The sequence below is a fragment of the Eubalaena glacialis genome, chromosome 18 (genome assembly GCF_028564815.1).
Source record: "Eubalaena glacialis isolate mEubGla1 chromosome 18, mEubGla1.1.hap2.+ XY, whole genome shotgun sequence".
NCBI classification, from domain to species: Eukaryota; Metazoa; Chordata; class Mammalia; order Artiodactyla; family Balaenidae; genus Eubalaena; species Eubalaena glacialis.
This window is the reverse complement of record NC_083733.1, coordinates 14,685,585-14,702,376: the sequence shown is the minus strand read 5'-3', so window position 1 is coordinate 14,702,376 and position 16,792 is coordinate 14,685,585. Positions and strand designations below refer to the sequence as shown.

At 41.1% G+C, this 16,792-nt stretch overlaps 1 pseudogene; it reads left to right on the top strand.

Annotated features, from left to right (window-relative positions):
* LOC133078017 (large ribosomal subunit protein eL31-like) overlaps positions 1-16,792 on the top strand; it is an 86,449-nt pseudogene that overhangs the window by 18,465 nt on the left and 51,192 nt on the right.

Here is a 16,792-nt window from a genome sequence, read left to right as displayed (position 1 = left end):
ATACATATATCGTTGCTCCCAAAGTCCACCTCCTCAATTTGGGATGATTTGTTGTCTATTCAGGTATTCCACAGATGCAGGGTACATCAAGTTGATTGTGGAGATTTAATCCGCTGCTTCTGAGGCTGCTGGGAGAGATTTCCCTTTCTCTTCTTTGTTCGCACAGCTCCCGGTGTTCAGCTTTGGATTTGGACCCGCCTCTGCGTGTAGGTCGCCTGAGGGCATCTGTTCTTCGCTCACACAGGACGGGATTAAAGGAGCAGCTGCTTCGGGGGCTCTGGCTCACTCAGGCCGGGGGGAGGGAGGGGTATGGATGCAGGGCGAGCCTGTGGCGGCAGAGGCCGGCATGACGTTGCACCAGCCTGAGGCGCGCCGTGTGTTCTCCCGGGGAAGTTGTCCCTGGATCACGGGACCCTGGCAGTGGCGGGCTGCACAGGCTCCCGGGAGGGGCGGTGTGGATAGTGACCTGTGCTTGCACACAGGCTTCTTGGTGGCGACAGCAGCAGCCTTAGCATCTCATGCCCGTCTCTGGGGTCCGCGCTGATAGCCGTGGCTCTCGCCCGTCTCTGGAGCTCCTTTAAGCGGCGCTCTTAATCCCCTCTCCTCGTGCACCAGGAAACAAAGAGGCAAGAAAAAGTCTCTTGCCTCTTCGGCAGCTCCAGACTTTCTCCCGGACTCCCTCCCGGCTAGCAGTGGCGCACTAGCCCTTTCAGGCTGTGTTCACGCAGCCAACCCCAGTCCTCTCCCTGGGATCCAACCAAGCCCGAGCCTCAGCTCCCAGCCCCCGCCCGCCCTGGCGGGTGAGCTGACAAGCCTGTCGGGCTGGTGAGTGCTGGTGGGCACCGATCCTCTGCGGGAATCTCTCCGCTTTGCCCTCCGCACCTCTGTGGCTGTGCTCTCCTCCGTGGCTCAGAAGCTTCCCCCCTCCGCCACCCGCAGTCTCCACCCGCGAAGGGGCTTCCTCGTGTGTGGAAACCTTTCCTCCTTCACAGCTCCCTCCCACTGGTGCAGGTCCCGTCTCTATTCTTTTGTCTCTGTTTTTTCTTTTTTCTTTTGCCCTACCCAGGTACGTGGGGAGTTTCTTGCCTTTTGGGAGGTCTGAGGTCTTTTGCCAGCATTCAGTAGGCGTTCTGTAGGAGTTGTTCCACATGTAGATGTATTTCTGATGTATTTGTGGGGAGGAAGGTGATCTCCGCGTCTTACTCTTCCGCCATCTTGAAGCTCCTCCGAGATTTCTTTTTAATTCATCCTTTCATTCAAGCTTAACATTTGAAGGGTCCTGACTTCATGCAGAATTTAAGATACAGCTCCCTGCCTTACCTGGGCCTAAGGCTTCCTCTCCTAGTCTTAAAATCCAAACCTCTTGGTTACTGAGATAGCACCAGCATAACCATAATCTTTTTTCCTAGTTTTCAGTTCCCTCTTTATTTGTGCTCCTTGGGAGGTACCCTTACCCTCTTGCAAAGTTAGCTCTGAATCTGAAAAAGTGTATGTTAGATTTTATCTAACATATCTAGGTGTTTGGAAGCCCACACATTTTCGCATTATCTAGTTTGTGATATTGCTATAGAAATTCCCATACTTTTAGCTCCCTCCAGCCTGATGCTTCCTCCTTCCATTCTTTCCCCCTGGAATTCTTCTTCCATGGCAGATTAAAATTCCCTGCCATTCCTAAATTGTTGAGCATAGTTCCTTCACCTCTTTGCTTTAACCATAACTTGGCTGTTCCCCCAAAGATACTGCCACCCCTACAGCCAGCTTGAAATTGCTTTTTTTCCACCTAGTGTAGAAATCTAACTTACTGTCCTTTCAGGATTTCTAGTCTCTCAGAGTCATGCAATAACTATCCTTTAAAATATAGGCTATAACACAACATTTTAAATCAACTATACTCCAATAAAAATTTTAAAAATAAATAAAATATAGGCTATATTACTTTATACCCTTTCTGTACACTCTCCTTTATTTACTTAGAGCCTTGACATGTGGGAAATTTCAGTATTTCTGTGGATAACCCAACCAACACCTATAAAGGCCTCCTGCCTATCTCGAACTTGAGGAGCTATATATAAATCTTACCCCATTATGGCCACCCACTCCCACAGGCACACCTTGTTCTTTTTTTTTTTAATAATTAATTTATTTATTTATATATTTTTGGCTGCATTGGGTCTTCGTTGCTGTGCGCAGGCTTTCTCTAGTTATGGCAAGCGGGGGCTACTCTTCATTGCAGTGCGCGGGCTTCTCGTTGCAGTGGCTTCTCTTGTTGCGGAGCACAGGCTCTAGGCGCACGGGCTTCAGTAGTTGTGGCTCACGGGCTCTAGAGTGCAAGCTCAGTAGTTGTGGCGCACGGGCTTAGTTGCTCCGCGGCATGTGGGATCTTTCCGGACCAGGGATCGAACCCATGTCCCCTGCACTGGCAGGCGGATTCTTAACCACTGCGCCACCAGGGAAGTCCCTACACCTTGTTCTTTATCATGATCTTGAACTAGACTATTTTAAGAATCTTAAATCCTGATGTATAATTAACTCACTGCAATCTTCTTGCCCTCCAACTGAATCACAGTTTACACCTAGACATTATTCAACCCTCTGATCTCTCCACACTTTCCTCCTAAGTCCGTCAACTCCCCTGCATTGTTACTCTTCTCTTTCTTTCCAACATATACCCCGTGGTGCAATACATACCCACATTCTTGCCAGCCACTTGAACTTAGCTTCCTTATCTTTGTGTAGCATCTACTGTGGAAAGTCTCTACCTGAGATTAATCTAACCCTGAACACTCTCCATTTCTATACCTAAAAAAAAAAAGAAAGAAAAAAGGTAAATTGGTGCTATTGGTGCATGGTGTCCGGCCTCACTGAAAATCCTTTTACAAATACTGGACCAGTGCCGCCTTAGAAGCCTTGAGTTGAAGATGGCAGAGCATATAATGGAAGGAGCCCAAGTACCTGCATTACCGCTTAGAGAAGAGCCATTTACTGAACATGTTGGGCTTTATTTGTGCAAGAAGGAAACTTCAATTGTGTTCGAGCCATGAAACATTTGGGGATTTGTTATAGCAGCTTCCATTGCCTTAACTAATGCAATGAGATACTATTTCGAAATTTTAATTTTCATCAGTAATAAGAGAAAACTTTATTCAGGAGCAGTAATGTAAAATTTAATCTCTCTGTTTTAAAATACATCATCAGTGATACAATTAAAAATAGCACATGCTTTGCAGACATTTCTCCAAAAAAGATACTCAGTGGCCAATAAGCTCATGAAAAGATGTTTGACGTTGATCATTAAGGAAATGCAAATCAAATCCACAATGAGATATCACTGCACACCCACTAAGATGGCTATGATAAACAGACAAATGATAAAATAACAAGTGTTGGCAAGACTATGGAGAATTAGGAACTCTCATATGCAGCTTGTGGGACTGTAAAATGGTACAACTGCTGTGGAAAACAGTTTGTTGATTCCTCAAAAAGATAAACAGAATTGTTAGCAATTCTACTTCTACATTTATATCCAAAATAATTGAAAATAGGAGTCCAAACAAAAACTTGTTCATGGATATTCTTGGCAGCACTATTTACAATAGCCATAAGGTGGGAACAACCCAAATGTCCATTAATGGATGAACAGAGAAACAAATCATGATGTATACACAAAATGGGATATTATTTAGCCATAAAAATGGATGAAGTATTGATACTGCTACAACTTGGATGAACCTTGAAAATATTATGCTAAGTAAAAAAAGCCAGACACAAAAGGTCACATATTATGTGATTCCTTCTGTATGGAATATCCAGAATAGGCAAATCCATAGAGATAGAAAGCAGATTAGAGGTTGTCAGGGGCTGGCAATAGGAGGCTAGGGAGTGATTACTTAATGGATAGGGGATCTTCTTCTAGAGCGATGAAAAAGTTTTGAAACTAAAGAGAGGTGGTTGTACAACATCATGAATACACTAAATTCCACTGAAATATACAGTTTAAAATGGTTCATTGTATGTTATGTGAATTTCACCTCAGAAAAGAGAAAACAACCATGAAACTAAAAAGGAAAAATAAGAAGTTAAGCCCCCTGTATTTCTCGTGACCAGAGATTACCACTGTTACCATTTTGTTGTGCTGAATTTCCTTCCAGACTTTTTTTAAATGTGTACTAAACACACTGATTTGTAAAACATGTTATTTTATTTAATAGACCATCCATCTTCAAGATTTAAAACATAGCACACAATGGTGATGGAAATTGTCTGTATCTTGACTGTATCAGTGTTAATATCCTGGTTGCGATATTGTATTATATGTCTGCAAAATGTTATCTTTGGGGGTGGGAGCACTAAAATCAGTTTCATTAGAAAATATAAAATATGAAACATATTGGAAAACAACATTTTTCCATATTTTAGAATTTAATTTTTTGAATAGGTGATATAGTCATAACGTTCAGAAAATTTTAAATAAACAGAGTCATAATAAGTTTCGTCCTTATTTGTCATCTCTGCAATCCACCCTGCCTTATCCCCTATGGGGTCACTGTTTTCAGTGTCCCGTGTATCCTTCCACACTTTCTCTAGGCGTATACAAGTAAATTGGAATACAGATTTATATTCCCCATTAATACGAAAGATAGCATAAAATCACAGTTTTGTACTTTTCTTTTTTTTTTCACAATATATGTATATTGGGGAATTGGGGAGCTTTCCATATATGAACACAGAGAAATACCTCTCTCTGTCTCTCTCTTTCCACCTCCCTCTCTCTCTCTCTTCTGCTACATAGTATTCCAACGTATGGTTATACCATAATTTTTGCCCCCAAATGTTGCCTATCACTAAGGCATTGGTTAATCAATTAATTAATTGCTTAATAAATAAATTATGGTATAGTTTGAAGGACACTGGGAGAGAAGCCCGGGGGCAGAGCACCTTCCCCCAGGAAGCAGTGGCAGAAGACACGGGGGCTGCCAGCAGAGGCTTGCCTAGAGGGTGAGTAGTAGAGCCCACCAGGTAGCGAAACGCATAAGCCATCCTCCAAAAGTAGTGAAAGTGACCCCACTGCTGGCAGGAACACATTGCTTCTAGAAGCAGTGAGAGTGACATTGAGGTTCTCTCCCAGCCCACACTTCTCGCTCAGGCTCGTGACTCAGCCCCCCTACTGCTCCCTTCCAGTATTTCTGCATCAAAGCCTTCCCTTTAAGAATCAGAGGTTCCCATTGACTAAATCCTCCCTTTCTGAGGCCATCTTATCCATGCTTCAGTAGCCATAAGTTGATGACTCCCAAATGTACACCTCTAGTCTAGACTTCTCTTCTGAACTTCAGAGTTGCACATGCAGCTGCCTTCTTGCATCTCCACTTGGAGGTCTCAAAAGCACCACCAATTCTTCATTTCCAAGATATCACTCACGTTACATCTTCCCATATCTGGCCTTCTTCCAGTGTTCCTTCTCTCAGAGAATGGCATCTCCATCCAACTGCACAAGCTACAAACCTAAGACATCTTCAGTACCTCCTTTTCCTGCATTTCCCCATATCTGGTCTGCCCAAATATCCTCTGGATGTGGCCCCTTCCATCTCCACTGCTCATTCTAATACAAGTAACCACAGGTTACCACAATCTCTTTTAACTGGTACGTTGCAGCCAAAGTGTTTCTTTTTTTTTTTTTTTAACTTGAAATCTTATGTTGTCACTCGCTTAAACCCTTTAATAACTTTTTTTTAATTGCTTTTAAAATTGAACAGAATTCCTAGCATGGCCTTTAAGGTCCTACATGGTCAGACCCTGCCTACTTTCCTCCATTCTTACCTTGCACCACACAGCTGCCGGCTCTTGGGGCTTTCCTACTGCAAGGTCATGCTCCCTCCTGCCATAGGCCTTTTGCTCACACTTTTCCTTCTGTCTGTATCATTAACTTCTATTCAGTCTTTAAAGCAAACTCATAGAAGTCTTCTGCTGACCCTCTGCTTTGGTCAGCTTCCTTTTCTTCATTGCTCTGATCTCCTTTTGTTATATATATATATATATATTTCTTTGAGTGTTTCCAACATTTGATCAACATCTGTCTCCTCCACTAGGCTGTAAGCAACCTGAGTCTAGGGACTGCCTGTTTTTGCTTATCGTTGTCACACAGAAATTAAATTTTGAATAAATGAATGACTGCTCGTGGCATAACAATGCACGGTGCCTCTTTACAACCCTTACCATCTCCTTGGAGACACAGCCCTATCTCTTGCTTCCTGGGGATGCTGCAGAGGAAGAAGCATCCACCAGCCAGGAGCTTGTGCTTTGGAGTCAGGGAGATCTGGGCCTGTTTTGGCGCTGCCATTTACCAGCTGTGGATTCTTGAGCAAGTCCCTTTATCTCTCTGAACTTAAGTTTCCCAGTCTCTAAAAGAGGGTTACCACTTACCTCATAAGGTGGTGGTTGTTGTTTTAGTCACACCCAGTACATTTAATATATATATTTTAAAGAATCATCATGGGGACTTCCGTGGTGGTCCAGTGGTTAAGACTCCGTGCTCCCAATGCAGGGGCCCAGGTTCAATCCGTGGCCGGGGAACTAAGATCCCACATGCCACAACTAAGCCTGCGCGCCACAACGAAGAGCCCACACGCCGCCACAACAAAGACCCATTGCAGCCAAAATAAATAAATAAATAAATTTATTATTTAAAAAAGTCATTGTGGGGACAATTAGAAACTTGGAAAATGGACAGTGTATTAGATGATTCTTTTTTTTTTTTGCCCACACTGCATGCATGCCGGATCTTAGTTCCTTGACCAGGGATCGAACCTGTGCCCCCTGCACTGGAAGCACGGAGTCTTAACCGCTGGACCGCCAGGGAAATCCCCACAATGACTTTTTTTAGTGTTTCTTTTTTGAATCTAGGATCCAATCAAAGTTCACCCATTGCATTTAGATGTCATACGTCTTTAGTCTCCTTTAATTTAAAGCACTTCACCTTACTTTTTAAATCTTTTGTCTGTCATGATATTAACACTTTTGAAGAGTCCAGGCCCATTGTCTGGTAGAATGTCCTCTGTTCAGCGTTTGCTGCCTCCTTTTTAGATTCAGGTGAGACATTTTTGGTGAGAGGACCACATCAACGAGGATGTGTACTTCCCCATACACTCAACCGGGGGTATACAGTATCAATTTGTCTCAGGTTTGGTGATGCTAAATTCAATCACTTGGTTAAGGTGGTGTTACCTAACAGAGCTGTGATGGGGGATTAAATGAAGGAATGTACCCAAGGGGTCTGGTCCATAAACCTTAGTTCTTCCCCAATCCCCTTCAGCCTTCACTTTGGGGCAGATACACAACATTCTTTTTTTTTTTTTTTTTAAGATTTTTTTGATGTGGACCATTTTTAAAGTCTTTATTGAATTTGTTACAGTAATGCTTCTAGGGGCTTCCCTGGTGGCTCAGTGATTAAGAATCCGCCTACCAATGCAGGGGACATGGGTTCGAGCCCTGGTCCTGGGAAGATCCCACATGCTGCAGAGCAACTAAGCCCATGCGCCACAACTACTGAGCCTGTGCTCTAGAGCCCACGAGCCACAACTGCTGAGCCCATGAGCCACAACTACTGGAGCCTGCGCGCCTAGAGCCCATCGTCTGCAGCAAGAGAAGCCACCACAGTGAGAAGCCCACGTACTGCAATGAAGAGTAACCCCTGCTTGCCGCAATTAGAGAAAGCCCTCGTGCAGCAACGAAGACCCAACACAGCCAAATAAATAAATAAATAAAAAATAAATAAATAAATTCTTAAAGAAAAATGATGCTTCTGTTTTAGGTTTTAGTTTCTTGGCTCTGAGGCATGTGGGATCTTAGCTCCCTGACCAGGGATCAAACCCACACCCCCTGCATTGGAAGGTGAAGGCTTAACCACTGGACTGCCAGGGAAGTCCCAAGATACACAACATTCTTGACTACACTTTCTCACCACAAGTGCCTCTTGGTGGGACTGGTAGTTATCACTAATTTGAGACTACTTTTTTTTTAAATTAATTTTATTTATTCGGTTGCGCTGTGTCTTAGTTACAACACGTGGGCTCCTTAGTTGTGGCATGCGAACTCTTAGTTGCGGCATACATGTGGGACCTAGTTCCCTGACCAGGAATCAAACCTGGGCCCCCTGCATTGGGAGTGCAGAGTCTTACCCACTGTGCCACCAGGGAAGTCCCAAACTTGAGACTACTTTTTAAAAAAATATTTTATTATGAAACTTTCAGGGGACTTCCCTGGTGGTCCATTGGTTAAGACTCTGCACTCCCAATGCAGAGGGCAAGGGTTCGATCCCTGGTCAGGGAACTAAGATCCCTCATGCCACATGGCGTGGCCGAAAAAAAAAAAGATAAGTGTGAATAAAATATAATTTTAAAAAATTTTTATTATGAAACTTTAAAATATACACAAAAGTAGAGAGAGTAGTTTAATGACTCTCAATGTATTCATCACCCAGTTCAAAAAAATTATCACCATTTTACCAGTAAGCTTCGTAATTACTTTTGAGTTTTATCCTTTGAGCCTCTTCTTTTCTTTCCCTAATACACAGGTCTTTGAATTCTGCAGGGGACATTTGGGAAAACTTTTCACCTATGAATTTTCCTTGTTCCATTGGTCCAGCTTGCAGGTAAGTGCTAATGATAAATGCATGCTGTTGGAGATAGTAGGCACTGGTTCAGCATGTCCAGAAATGCTGCGGCACTTCTCAGACTGCACACCAGTCACCTGGGGGTCATGTGAAATTACAAATTCTGACTACATAGCTCTGGAATGGGGTCTGAAATTCTGCATTTCCAAACAGACTTCTAGGTAATGCCAGTGGTGCTGGTCTGAGAAAATGCTTTGAGCAGGGAAGTGTTCTTAGAAGGTAAAATCTTGATATTTTGGATACAGAAGATAAGAAACATCTGATAAGAAAGAAAGAAGCTAAGTAATGCCTGAGGTTCCTTCCAGCACTTAAATTCTTTGAGTCTTTGTTCCTAACCTCTAGCAATTGCAGAAGTAACTAAGCACAATGACTCCACTCCTACTTCTAGGAAGAAGCAAGCTTGAATTACAGACTTGAAACCCCTGCATAAAATTGCAGTAGGTTTGTTCCAGTTCCTCCTGTATAATCAACAATCCTAGGGTCGAGTTCGAGGCAATGGAAGCACTGCCCAGACTGTCACACAGATTTTTCCTTACCTTTTAAAATATTTGTTTCTGTAGGCAGGCAGATGTATAATTAAAGCAAAGATGAACCAGTCTGTGGAGGTGTGGCCCAAGAATTTTTAATTCTCTAAGCACCCAGGTGACAGTTCGTTATAGTCCTGAGAAATGAGAGGAGTGGTTAGAAAGTTCCAAAATATTTGCTCATGCTTTCACCTTAGATTTATCATGTTGGTGTGGAATTTGGTCAATCAGCCACCACATATTAAGCATCTACTATGTGGACAAACAAGACAGAAACATCCTAGTAGTAGAGGAGACAGAAAATAAACATGCAAACAAATAACTAAGACAATTTCAGATACTGAGACATGTTCTAAAGAATTGAAACAGACCCTGCTTTTCCTTGTTTCAGGCTTTACCTCCTTTTGTTTTCTTTCTCCTTTCCTTTCCTTTTTTTCCCCTTTTTGTCAGTCCTTCCCATGAACTTAATTAGCATTAGATGATTGAGAAGGCTTACAAAGATAGCTCTCAAAAGAACCCTTTCAACTGCTACCAAAATAACACTACACCAGCAATTACAAGAAAGAGGCATGAATACCCCAATATATCCCACCCTTTTAAACTGCAGTGTTTTGCAGCAGTTACAGATAAAGAAAATTGCAGCCTGGGACAATACCATAACCATATACCCCTTTCTTCTCTTGCCTTATAAAAACTCCAATTCTGCTTCAGCTCAGGGAGTTAGCTAATTTTGAGGTGCTACCTGACACGCATCAGCTGAATATCTGAATTACTTTATTTTTTGTTCCTTGACAGAATATAAAATAGACCATTTTAAGGGGGAGAGACTGCTTTAGTTGGGATGGTCAGGGAAAATGTCTCTGAGGAGGATTCATTTGAATCGAGACTAAATAATAATAAGGTCAGCTTGAGATAATTTGGGGTAGAATGTTCTAAGCAGGAACCACACATACAAAGTCCAGGAAATTTGGTAGAAAGTGGAGAACATGGATGCAGGTGAGTGAATGAGGAGAGAAGAGCCACGTGGGTTGGAAACCCCTGGAGGTTTCTGTTTTGTTTGTTTTAACAGCTTTATTAAGACATAATTCAGAGAATTCCCTGGCGGTCCAGTGGTTGGGACTCCGCACTTTCACTGCCAAGGGCCCAGGTTCAATCCCTGGTCAGGGAACTACGATCCCGCAAGCTGCACGGCGAAAAAAGACATAATTCATATACGATTCACCCATTTAAAGTGTACAATTCAGCGGTTTTTAATATGTTCGCAGAATTGTGAAACCATCACCACCATCAAGTTTAGAACATTTTCATCACCCCCAAAAGAATTCCCATAGCCATTAATATTCACTTTCTACCTTCACACCCCGCCCTCACCCCCAGCCCTAGGCAACTACTAATATATTTTCTGTCTGTATGAATATGCCTATTCTGGCCATTTCATGTAAATGGAATAATACAATATATAGTCTTCTGTGACTGACTTTTTTCACTTAGCATAATGTTTGCAAGGTTTATCCATGTTGTAGCATGTATCAGTACTTCATGCCTTTTTACGCAGAATAGTATTACACTGTATAAATATGCTACTTGTGTTTATCCATTCATCAGTTGATGAACATTTGGGTTGTTTCCACTTTTTGGCTATTATGAATAATGTTGCTATGAACATTCACATACAAGATTTTGTATACAAGTGTGGGTAAATGGTTGTATTTCTCTTGGGCACATAACTAGGAGTGAGATTGCTATATGGTGACTCTATGTTTAACCTTTTGAGGAACTGCCGAACATTTATTATCTTTTTATTTCAGCAATCTTAGTGGGTATCTCATTGTGTTTTTTTATTTACTGTTTTTTTTTTTACAGTTTTATTAAGATATAATTGACATACAGCACTGTATAATTTTTATTTATTTAAATTTACAATGTTGTGTTAGTTTCACATGTACAACAAAGTGATTCAGTTACACATATATACATTTAAATTAGGTTATTTATCTTTTTATTGTTGAAGTGTAACAGTTCTTCATATATTCCAGATACAAGTTCCTTATCAGATATATGATTTGCACATATTTTCTCCCATTCTGCAGGTTGTCTTTTCAGTTTCTTGATGGTGTCCTTTGAAACACAAAAGTTTTTAATTTTAATTAAGTTCGACAAATCTTTTTTCTTTAGTTGCATGTGCTTTCAATGTCATACCCTAGAAACCACTGCCTAAACAAGAGTCATGAAGACTTCTATGTTTTCTTCTCAGAGTTTTATAGTCTTAGCTCTTACATAAGAGGCCTATGATAATAGATCATAGTTAATTTTTGTATATGGTGTGAGGTAGAGGTCCAACTTCATTCTTTTACATATGGATATCAAATTGTCCTAGCACCATTTGTTGAAAAAACTATTCTTTCCTGGGACTTCCCTGGTGGCACAGTGGTTCAGAATCCGCCTGCCAGTGCAGGGGACGTGGGTTCGAGCCCTGGTCCAGGAAGATCCCACATGCCGCAGAGCAACTAAACCCATGCACCACAACTACTGAGCCTGCACTCTAGAGCCCGCAAGCCACAACTACTGAAATCTGCCTAGAGCCCGTGCCCTGCAACAAGAGAAGCCCCCGTAGTGAGAAGCACACGCACCACAACAAAGAGTAGCCCCTGCTCGCCACAACTAGAGAAAGCCCACGCACAGCATCGAAGACCCAACGCAGCCAAAAATAAATAAATATAAATAAATTTATTAAAAAACAAAAACACTATTCTTTCCTCATTGGGTCGTCTTGGCACCCTTTCAAAGATCATTTGACCATTTATGCGTAGATTGATTGACCTATTCCATTGATCTATTTGTCTTCATACTACTACTACATTGTCTTTTTTTTTTTTTATACATTTATTTATTTATTTTTCGGCTGTGTTAGGTCTTCGACGCTGTGCGCGGGCTTTCTCTAGTTGCGGTGAGCAGGGGCTACTCTTTGTTGCGGTGCGTGTGCTTCTCACTGCGGTGGCTTCTCTTTGTTGCGGAGCACAGGCTCTAGGCACACGGGCTGCAGTAGTTGTGGCTCATGGGCTGTAGAGCACAGGCTCAGTAGTTGTGGTGCACGGGCTTATTTGCTCCGTGGCACGTGAGATCTTCCCGGACCAGGGCTCGAACCCGTGTCCCCTGCATTGGCAGGCGGATTCTTAACCACTGCGCCACCAGGGAAGTCCCTACGTTGTCTTAATTTCTGTAGCTCTGTAGTAAATTTTGAAATCAGAACTTTGTTTTTTCCCCACAGTATTTTAGTATCAGCTTGTCAGTTTCTGCAAAAAAAGCCACCTGGGATTTTGATAGGGATTACATTGAATCTGTAGATCAGCTTGGGGAGTATTACCCTTTTAACAGTATTAAGTCTTCTGATCTATGAACATAGGATATTTTTCCATTTATTTAGATCTTTTTATTTCTTTCAACAGTTTTTTATACTTTTCAATATACAGATTTTACACTTCTTTTGTTAAATTTATTACTAAGTACTTTATTTTTGATGCTATTGTAAATTAAATTGTTTTTTGAATTTCATTTTTGGATTGTCTGCTAGTATGTAGAAGTAGAATTGGTGTTTGTTTACTCATCTTGTATCCTGCAACCTTGCTAAACTCCTTTATTAGTTCTAATATTTTTTTAGTGGATTCCTTAGGATCTTCTATATATAAGATAATGTTATCTGCAAATAAAGACCATTTTACTTCTTCCTTTTCAATCTGGATGCCATTTCTTTCTTGCTCAATTGCCCTGGATAGAATCTCCAATATATTATTGAATAAAAGGGTGAGAATGGACATCCTTGTCTTGGTCCTGGTCTTGTGGGGGAAAGTATTCATTTCTTCACCATTATGATATTAGCTGTGGGTTTTTTATAGATGTTCTTTGTTTCAGTTTAAGGAAGTTCCCTTCTATTCTTAGGTTACTGAGTATTTTTAATCATGAAACGTTTTTGGATTTTTGTCAAATGCTTTTTTTTTTTCTCTTGCACCTATTGAGATGATGAAATGGTTTTTGTCCTTTATTCTATTAATGTGGTGCATTAAATTAATTGATTTTCCAATGTAAAATCAACCTTGCATTCCTAGGATAATTCCCACTTGGTTATGGTGTATAATTCTCTTTATATACTACTGCATTCAGTTGACTAGTATTTGTTGAGGCTTTTGCGTCCATATTCATAAGAGATAATGGTATGTAGGGTTTTTTGGTAACATGTCTTTCTGGTTTTTATATCAGAGTAACACTGGCTTCATAGAACGAATTGAGAAGTGTTTCCTCCTCTCCTATATTTTGGAAGAGTTTGAGAGGATTCATATTAATTCTTTAAGTGTTTCATGAAATTCACCAGTAAAGTCATCTGGGCTTGGGAGTTTCTTTGGGGGAAGTTTTAAATTACTAATCCAATCTCTTTACTTGTTATAGGCCTTTCCAGACTTTCTGTTTCTTCTTTAGTTGATTCTGGTAGTTTGTGTCTTCCTAGGACTTTGTCCATTTCGTTTGTTATATAATTCGTTGGCATATGTTTCTTCATGGTATTCTCTTATAATTCTTTTTTTTCCTGTAAGGTCAGTAGTAATGTCCCCTCTTTCATTTCTGATTTTAGTCTTCTCTCTTCTTGGTTAGTCTAGCTAAAAGTTTGTCAATTTTGTTGATCTTTTCAAAGAATGAAATTAGGTTTTATATTTTTCCTCTCCTGTTCTCTATTTCGATAATTTCCACTCTAATTTTTATTGTTTTCTTCTTTCTGCTTGCTCTGGGTTTTGTTTGCTTTTTCCCCCCCTGTTACTTAAGGTGGAAATTTAGTTTATTGATTTGAGATCTTTCTTTCTTTTTCTTTTTTTTAACGTTGGCATTTATAGCTAAAAATTTCCCTCTGAACACTGTTTTAGCTCCATCCTATAAGTTTTGGTATTTTGTGTCTTCATTTTTATTTGTTTTTTTTTTTTTAAACATTTTCTAACTCCCTTATTGATATTCTCTGTTGGATGAGATGTTGTCAACATACCTTCCTTTAATTCCTTATAAATATGGTGTCCTTTAGTTCTTTGAACATATTTACAATAGGGACTTTGAAGTTTTTGTTAAGTTCAACATCTAGGCCCCCACCAAAGCAGTTTCTGTTGCCTAATTTTTTTTTTTTCTTCTTGTCATGGGTCACACTTTCCTGTTTCTTTGCATGTCTCATAATTTTTTTGTTGAAAATGGAACATTGCTACAATAATATATTGTAGCAATTCTGGATATTGATCCCTCTCTCACCTGGGGCTTGTTTTCTTATTTATTTTTTCAGTGACTTGCCTGGACTAGTTCACAGAAATCTATCAATATTTTATCCACAGTGTGTAGTCTCTGATGTTGCTCCTCAAAGAGTGAAGCTTTGACTATGTGCACAGTCTTCTGACCACCAGGGATTATTGTGGTTTTAGCAGTGCTCTCTTTCCCTGGTCTCCCTGTTAAGCTGCTAGGTGATCTGACTTTACTGTAACACTCACAGCCTTTAGCCTCCAGTAATTGCTAGCTGACTGCTCTGTTGTTTTTGGCAAAGTCTGGGGCATAAAATTGTTCCACAGTGTGATCCAGCTAAAGTCAGGCCCCTTTGTGGGGGCAGTCTTTGAGGCTTGCTCTGAGCTCAGAAGGGCCCTTCTTATTTGTCTCTTTCCCTGGTTTACTCTCTTAAACTTCTAGCTGGGCTACTATTTTGTTTGTTGCTGCTAGTTTAATGGAGCTAAGAGCCTCCTCTTAACTGTTTACCACCAAACTCTCCATTGTTTTTGACAATACCCTTATGCATGAACTTCCCCACATTGTCTTCCCAATAAAGTATGTCCTCTTAGGGAGAGCTACTGAGCTCTCTGTTCTTTTTTTTTTTTTTTTAATTTATTTATTTATGGCTGCGCTGGGTCTTCGTTGCTGCGCGTGGGCTTTCTCTAGTTGTGGCGAGCAGGGGCTACTCTTTGTTGTGGTGTGCCGGCTTCTCATTGCAGTGGCTTCTCTTGTTGTGGCGCATGGGCTCTAGGCATGCGGGCTCAGTAGTTGTGGCTTGCGGGCTCTAGAGTGCAGGCTCAGTAGTTGTGGGGTACGGGCTTAGTTGCTCCATGGCATGTGGGATCTTCCTGGACCAGGGATTGAACCCATGTCCCCTGCATTGGCAGGCAGATTCTTAACCACTGCGCCACCAGAGAAGTGTCTGAGCTCTCAGTTCTTATGGCCTCCTTCTCCCCCACCCTCCAACAGAATGCCTGTACTACTGCATTAGAGTAGGGCAGGGGCAGGGACTGTGGTCCACTTGTTCTGAAGTGATAAACCTGTGTTGCTTCACGAGTGGGGCACTGGATGTGGATGGCAGCCCCTAGTCTTTTGGGCTTGCCCTCCTGGCATGGAATCTATGAGTGAGCTGGGGTGGGGGCAATTGGGACCCAGTATTCTCAGCTTTCTGTGCTTAAGTAAAGCTTCCACCCTATGAGTGGGACCTGGGATTTGGAAGGGAGTCCCAGTCCAGGCCCCTGCCAGAAAAAGGGATGATACGCTGGCCACTTGCCCTTCCTTGGGTGAAACCATAGTCCTAAACTAGGAGCTGAAGGGAAAGGGAGTCCTATTTTCTTTGACCTCCCTGCTTGAAGTAGAACTTATGTCACAGTAAGCTGGGAGGAGATAGAATCAGACAGTGGCTCAAATACCATAGACTCTTACTGTTCTTATCCAGATTTACTAAACTTTCTTGAATAAATGTTTCTCTATTTTCTGTATACTCTTGGGACAATATCCAGAGATTTTAAATGGTTGGTTTAAAAAAAAATAATTTTCACTAGTTAAATGTTTCAGTGGGGAGATGAGCTTCTCACGCTGCCATTCCAGAACTATGGTCACCTTAGGGGTTTTATTTCCCCATCTCTTTTTAGTATGAAAAATTCTAAACGGCAAAGTTGGAAGAATTTCACAGTGAATACCCATATTCTCCTTACTAAGATTCTACCATTAACATTTTGTTATAATTGTTGTATCATATCTCTCCATTTATCTATCATTCACTCTGATGTATTTTTGGATGCAATGCAAAGTAAGTTGCAGACATCAGTAACTTCTAAATTCTCCCGCATGTGTATCATTAACTAGAACTCAATATTTGTTTGCAGTTTTTTTTTCTTTTGAGGTAAATTTTGCATACAATGAAGTACATAAATCTTAAGTGTACAGTCATTGAGTTTTGATAGATTCATGCACCTGTGCAACCCAAACTCCTGTCAGGATATGAAACATTTCTATCACCCAACAAAGTTCCCCATATCTCTTCCCCGTCAGTCACCATCACCTCCCCGCCCCCAGAGGCAACACTGTTATGATTTTTTTCTACCATATATTAGTTTTTTCCTGGTCTACAACTGTACATATTAAGAAATCATATAGTATGAACTCTTTCATGTAGAACTTCTTTCACTTAGCCTAATGCTTTTGAGAGGCATCCATGTTGCATGTATCAACTATTCAATATTATTACTGAATAGTATTGCGTGATATGAATTTACCAACTTATTTATCCATTCTCCTTTTTACAGTCACCTGGGCTATAATTTACTGGAGGACTTTA